This window comes from Neopelma chrysocephalum, unplaced genomic scaffold (assembly GCF_003984885.1).
Source record: "Neopelma chrysocephalum unplaced genomic scaffold, ASM398488v2 Primary Assembly neopelma1_126670, whole genome shotgun sequence".
NCBI classification, from domain to species: Eukaryota; Metazoa; Chordata; class Aves; order Passeriformes; family Pipridae; genus Neopelma; species Neopelma chrysocephalum.
In genome coordinates this window covers 1-6,980 of record NW_020930464.1, presented here as the reverse complement: position 1 = coordinate 6,980, position 6,980 = coordinate 1, and the positions used below count along the sequence as shown (strand labels likewise).

The 6,980-nt window shown below is 36.5% G+C and overlaps 1 long non-coding RNA gene across 2 annotated transcripts; it reads left to right on the top strand.

Annotated features, from left to right (window-relative positions):
• Window positions 1-180: 180 nt before the first annotated feature.
• Window positions 181-3,192, top strand: LOC113962231. Of its 2 annotated transcripts, XR_003532487.1 has the most exons (4): window positions 181-216; window positions 455-591; window positions 2,543-2,740; window positions 3,124-3,192. It is a non-coding gene; the product is annotated as an uncharacterized LOC113962231 (long non-coding RNA). The 2 variants fall into 2 exon arrangements; XR_003532486.1 differs by lacking the exon at window positions 181-216 and having other exon boundaries at window positions 431-591.
• The last annotated feature ends 3,788 nt before the right edge of the window (window positions 3,193-6,980 follow it).

Genomic DNA, 6,980 nt, shown 5'->3' with positions numbered 1-6,980 from the left:
GAATTGAGTTCATTTTGCCTTGCTGGTTAACTTTTAAACCAGCACATCTACAAATCATTTTACTGAAGTCATAGTACTTTTCAAAGGGAGTCTTAAAAGTAAAACAGGTGAATTATTCATTCACAGAGAAAAACCAGGTTCTACTTACTTTCTAGCAGACATAAATGACTGCTGCACGGACTATACTATAAGTACATCTAGGTAAAGGATCAAAAGGTAATTTTTCTCAGAAACAGTCTCAGAGAAAAATAATCTTTGAAGTCTAAGATTCAAGTTCAAAACACTTTTCATACAGTAAATACTACGAATAAGATTGGGAAAACGAAGGATTAAAGTTCAAATACTCTTGTAAATAGAGTGAGGGAAGAATATATTGAGTTTCTTTTTAGCTTCCTTTAAATTTAAAGAACAAATAGTTGCTAAATTTGTAATCATGCCCTATCTTCTTTAAAAGAGTCTTTGATGATGGTCACTGTGTTGTGCAATGCCCCAGAGGAAAGTTTGAATTTAAAGGGCAATGTCATGTGTGCCATCATACCTGCCTGGATTGCAGTGGAAGTGAACCTAACAAATGCACCTCTTGTGGAACAGGTAAGAAATAATTCCTCTTGCCAGTTTTTTCCCCTCCCTTGGCCTCCAAGTTCCCTTTTCTCTCAGCTCTCAGAGCCAGTTTTTAAGAGTCAATAAAATGAGTAGCGCTTTTGCTACCGATCTGTGTTGTAATCTTGTTGTAACTCTGAAGGGTATTGGAACTCAATTTGTTTTTTAAATAGTACAAGAAAACACGACTGCATATTGTCCTTGCAACTTAATGCATTTCCATTGGTATATTTTCAAGAGGAGCTATGTTAACAGAAACAGAAAGAACAGCACGGGGTGGGGGGGGCAGGGGCGAAACGGACAGAAAACCTATGTAGTCTGTTTCTGGAAAAGAAATTTCCATACATGCCTCCCCCAACCTCTGCACAGGATGTGCTATACTGCAAGTTTGCACAAGCAGGCAGGGAGCCAGGCTACTTTCCGTAACATCTGTCTGGGGAAGGCTGAGAAACAAGCATGGTGGGTTCCACTGCAGATTGCTGTGTCCCTACAGCTGAACAAACACAGTTTGCAAAGAGAAGCTTACCACTAACAGACATTTTTATAGAACTTTGGTTAAGAGGGAGGCAAATGTAGTTAAATTTGTGGAAATTCAAAAAAGCATCCCTTCTCCTTTTGAAGCTCCATTTTAAAAATTACTTTGTCTTGTCTCTGTAACACCTAATGGGCAAAGAATCTGAGGCTATTACATACAAGTATTTTAACTAGCCTGACCTTCCTTTGGAAATGAGTATTTAACTTCTAATATACATAATAAAGAACAATTTTTAATGAGCTCTATTCTGAGGACTCACAATGGATTCACAGCCTTTTTAATTTCAGCTGCTACTTCCATTTCAGTCCTAGTCATCAATGGCCCAGGCTTTATTTAGTAATAAGTGTTTAGATTACAAGTAAACACTAGCATAGCTGGCAATTAGTCACACTGTTTATGATATTGGCTTTTTCACTTTGGGAAATGCGACTCAGTAGATGACATTTTCAAACAGTACTTCAGGCCTAATGTGAGAGCAAGTTTGTATAGTTGTTCCTTAAGTCTGTTCCTTATTGTGGACAGAAATTCTTGTGTTTCTGTGCATTAAGAAACGAAGACATTGATGAGATTCACACCCTTAGGAGTCTGGAAAAGTTAATGATAAAAATTTTTGCATGAAAAGTAAAAGAAACAAAGAGTGCTTCTGCTATTTTTGCTATTATTGCTGCTATTGCAGCAATTAGTCTCTATTGCTGCAATTATTATATTGCAAGCATTTTCAAAAATAAATTATGGTAAGCAAATTCTTGCTCTGTAGTTAAGGCAATGAAATACACTTAGCACAGTAATGTATGTAATTTATACTGAAGGGTAACCTATTAGAAAACTACCCATGTTACAGTAGATGGCACATGGAGTTATGGGTGTTTCCACAGGTCTCATTCAAAAGGATTTGAAGCAGGGGACCTCCCAGTTCCTGTGCACTGCAGAATGCTAATGTACTAATAGCAAATAGCTGCATATTTGCTATTCAAATTCAAATCTAGATGATTCACTAGGGTAAGGATTACAGTTGAATATTCTAGGGACGAAGACTGGTCCTTTCCAAAGATGAAGTGAGCCACTTTGCTTTCCTAATAGTAATTCTATATCTGTATACAATGCAGTACAAATACTCATTTTTCCTCTGCAAGTGAAACTCAGTGGTGGAAAAGTGTTGATCCTTATTTTATTATGTTGATGGATGTAAACAGTCATTATTTACTAACATGACATCTTTATAAGCCATGAATCTCCAGGAATGTGGAATGTTTGAGGTCCTGAAACTTTTATAGATGTTCACTCTGTAAAACTGTACAAATCTAGCAGTCAGTGTCTCAACCACAGAACCAGTGTTTTATAAAGCTTCTTCTTATACTGAAATGCCCTCTGTGGTTGACAACTTTTTTCTATTTGTTTGCCACACAGACAGAAGAGGGACTGAACGTTTCTTGTATCGAGGGGAGTGCAGAGAGAGCTGTCCTCCAGGTCACTACCACGCAGAGCATACCTGTATGCCTTGTTCTGGCCACTGTGAGGTGTGCCTGAACTCTCACCAGTGCAAAAGATGTTTCAGAGGCTACTACCTTACTGAAAATATGTGTCAGAAGCATAGTTGTAAAGAAGGTAAGCAATATGTGTCAGAAGCATAGTTGTAAAGAAGGTAAGCATCTTTCAGTAGGAGTTAACAAATATTCTATTCAATTTGTTACAGAAATCTGGTTAAGCATATTAATCAAATCCTGTTTTGAAATATACAATCACACCTGACCTCAAGGCCCTTAAGTTCCTACTCTGATTCCCTTCTAATATCATGTTAATGTAAAACAGCAGTATTTTCCTCAAATTGAGTGAGGTTACACAAGAACAAATGAGAAAACAAATTTCTGTGAGTGTTTCTCCTTTTTAGATTTGAATCAAGTTTATTTCCTGGAACCTTGCTGAGTGTTTCCAGATGTAGCCCTTTCATTATCTAAAATTAACCCATATTGATGATTTGCAAAACATAGGTGAAGTGGAAGATCCTGACTCTGAAGACTGCATACCATGTTCAGATGGATGCCAGAATTGCAAAGAGGGTAAATATTCCCTTTATCAACCTTTACTCTTATTCTTAAGGTAGGGAAAAATTAGTTCTCCTCACTCTTTTCACAAGTTTAAGTGCAAGCTGCTGAGTAATTAAAAAGAAGTTAAGGGAGAGTATCTGTACCTATCTTTTTTGAAGCTATCAGATGTTATTTTCCCATGCTAGTATTTTCAATGTTCTTCACAACACTTATGACTTAAAATTCTTCTTTTCTCTTCTGAAACAGTTTAGTGTCAATCTGTGTTTGGAATTAAGGTGAAATGCATGATGCATAGGAATTTTTCTTTAAAATAGTAATTGCAAGTAATTCAGAGAATGATCTTCTTTGTATATTAACTTAATAAAACTGCATAGGGAGACTGGAAGGCTATTCATACAGAAAAATGGCATACAGAGAAAGGGGTTGTGCTCATTTACATTTTTTCTCAGATGATCACTGATATCCTAAATATTAATCATCCATATATTAATCATCCATAACATTTGCTACATATATACTCTCAGATTCTTGCACTTAAAGTTTTGACTTAATATAGGCCCTTTAAAACTTGAAGATCAACAGAATGGATGCAGGTAAAACAAAGACTGAATTAGTTTTCACTGCTGTGTAAAGTCAGAAATATTAAGATGCCAGAGATTAATAATGGACAATGTATTAAGGAAACTCTTTGATGGTTATGATGCATATATTATTGAGAGTCAAAGAGAATGCTTTATTGTTAGCTCTGTTTGGAACAGAAGCACCAGCAGTGGGCTAAAAACACAGTCCCAAGCAGATTTTGCAAATTGCTGTGTTTTCCTGAAATAAAGCACAACCTGTAAGTTTTGACTTATTGTAAGTCTGGTAGATACGCTGTTTTCTTGTGTTTCTGCTCTCAATATTCAATGAGTTTTCAGGCATATCAATAACTTAATTCATAGATAAGTTGAGTAGAGTAATAAGTTTCTCACGTCTAATCAGAAAGCTGATATACATAGAGACTTTCGTAAAAAAAACCCAACAAAACAAACCTAAAACTGAACTGCTTGTCTCATAGAAGAAATTGATTATTTTGAAAGCAGTAAAGAAATTGCACTGCCATAAAAATACTTCAAATACTAAAACATCTAGATGAGAATATAAGGAATGTGATACATTTAGTTTCATATCTATACAGTCTTTCTACAGACACTCTTAAAAATTAAGTGAATGCTGCGTGGTCTTTTTGTCTTATCTTCCTTGCAACACCACTGATGAATTCAATCTGAGTAAGAACTGCAGAGCAGGTGTAGGAATTGTTCAATGCTATGAGCATTTCAACTAGAAGTGCACTGGGGATAAAAAGGAGGTATGTAATAATTATAGCAATTGGAATCAAAACGATATCGTTCACATATTGAAAAGTAGTTATTCATATATATAAATGCAAATACATTTTATGCATATTTGTGGATCTACAGAAGACCCAAGACCATTCTCTCACAGAAAATCTCCCAGCACCTGCTCTTTCTGAAGTGCTTTGATATCCTTCAATATAAACTCCAAGAAATAAAAGTAATTAACCTCCTTAGGAAGTTATAGTGAGCACAGAGCTACTTAAAGAATTTTTATTAATTTAAAAGGGAATATCAGGCCACCATGACATTACATTGTAAATAGGGAACAATGAAATGTAAGTGGTTCTCTTACTGTCTACAAATTACAAAGATTATTATATTTTTCTCTTTTTTGTAGATACAAATCTAGTTTTTAGGAGCGATAGATAAGCTAATTAAGATAACTGAACTTCCTGTTTTCATACTAGCCTGAAAGACACGCATTTTTTACTCAAAAAATTTTTTCACAAGGCACCAAATAATAAATTAAACCACTATCTGCAGTCTTGATCAGTTTTGTCCTGCTTGGCACAGACAAGAAAATGAATAAGATTTGTTGCCTTTTAACATAGTGCCAGGGGCCAGCACAATAGAGCAAGTAATGGAGGCAGACTGTGTGGGCAATCTCTCTTCTTGATCAGTCTTGACACTACATACAGTTTAAGACACAGGTATTATACTTTTATATTGGTTTGATACTCCTACATCTCATATCAAGTATTTCACAGAAGAATGTAAAACCCACCCAGTAAGTAACACTGCAGGTTATTCTTCACCAGGTATGAGGAGGAACATTGACAGTGTTTGTTTGTAATATTTTCTGAAATCCTTATGGAATATAATTTTCCTCCAAATTTGTAGTCAGTTTTGTCTTAGGGCACCAGCGTGGCAAATATGTCTTTATTGTATCAACACTGGAGGTTAAGAGCAAAGACAGGAACTGTCAGAGAGACTTAATCAAGGACAGGTAAGTCTGTGTAGTTTAAATACAGATGATGATTTCTTTTAAAATCAATCAATTCTTTTCTTTCTGATTTGCTTCATTGATTCAGAGGCTACCCATATTCTGAGGAGATAAAGAATCTTTATTGCTCACAAATACCATTCTGCCTGCAGACACTGACAAGATGTGACACATGTAATAGGAACATTGCCTTAGAAAGCACTAATCACAAAAATATCTATGGCTTTTTGTACACAGTGTCCAAACAATGTCTATGGACATTAGGGTTCACCTTCATACCTTCTTCTGCCCGCATACTCTTGAGTGCATTTGACTCTACTTGATGCCATACTAGCCTAATTGGCATGCTTAGGTGCTCATTTTCCCTTGAGGTCTGAAAGGCAGACTCTCACAGGCATTGAAATCTGAAGGGATAGCCAAAGAAGTCAAGTCTTAAGGATAACTTCAGTATGGATGTTTAATCCTAAAGTCTTACAAGTTTCAAATATATCCCTACTGCCATGCAAGCGAGGGCAAACACAAAATTGGACAAAGTGTCTAAGAAAGTGTGCTAAATACATCACAAGTCCACGCTGCCAAGATTATCTTTATGGTTTTGGTACCTCAGCTCTGGTAACCCAATTCTGGACACTCTGAGACTACTTTTTAGAGCAGCAATGAACTATTGCTCCCTCTGGTGCAGAAATATCCATGGGATCTTTATCTTATATGTAGATATACAATATCTACGGACTTGCATATGTACACTTCACTAGCAGAAACTGTCACACCATTAACTAATACTGCTAACTAACAAAGAGCACCTACTTCATTGAGGAGGAAGATATTTGCAATACATGGAGTTCAAGTGGATCATTGATAAATTCATAGTAATCAACTGAAGGATAGGTCATCCTCTCAGAAGCAATTGCGAAAATCAGCCATTCTCCCAATTTGTGTACCAATCTTCCTGCCAGTGGTCTCCCATGGAGCCACACTTTCCTGACCCAATTCTTAATTACTTGCTGATTCTTTTCCACTCACCTCACCCAACTTGTGAAAGTACAACATCATATGACTTGAAGAGTTCTCATGGCTTCCCACAGACTGCCTCGTCTCCATGAAGAAAAATACAATGTATATCAACTTTCGACCCATGCAGATTTCTGCAGAGAGCAGTATGACATGGTTTATCCAATCTTTACACTAGGACTATTTTCAAAGGCTAACACAGAATAAAGTGCTCCTCAGTAGGGTGCAAAGTGAAGAATGTTCAGCAAACACTTTTGAAGACACCTTACAAAAGAAACAAATATTTAGAAACCCCATGGAGCAGTGTCTCTGACAATAAAGGCCTACCAAAAAGGCATTTAGGCCCAAGTTTGTCCTCTTGCTCCAGCAAGGTAGAATCATAGAATCAACTAGGTTGGAAGGGACCTCTGAGATCATCAAGTCCAACCCTTGATCCAACACCACTGTGG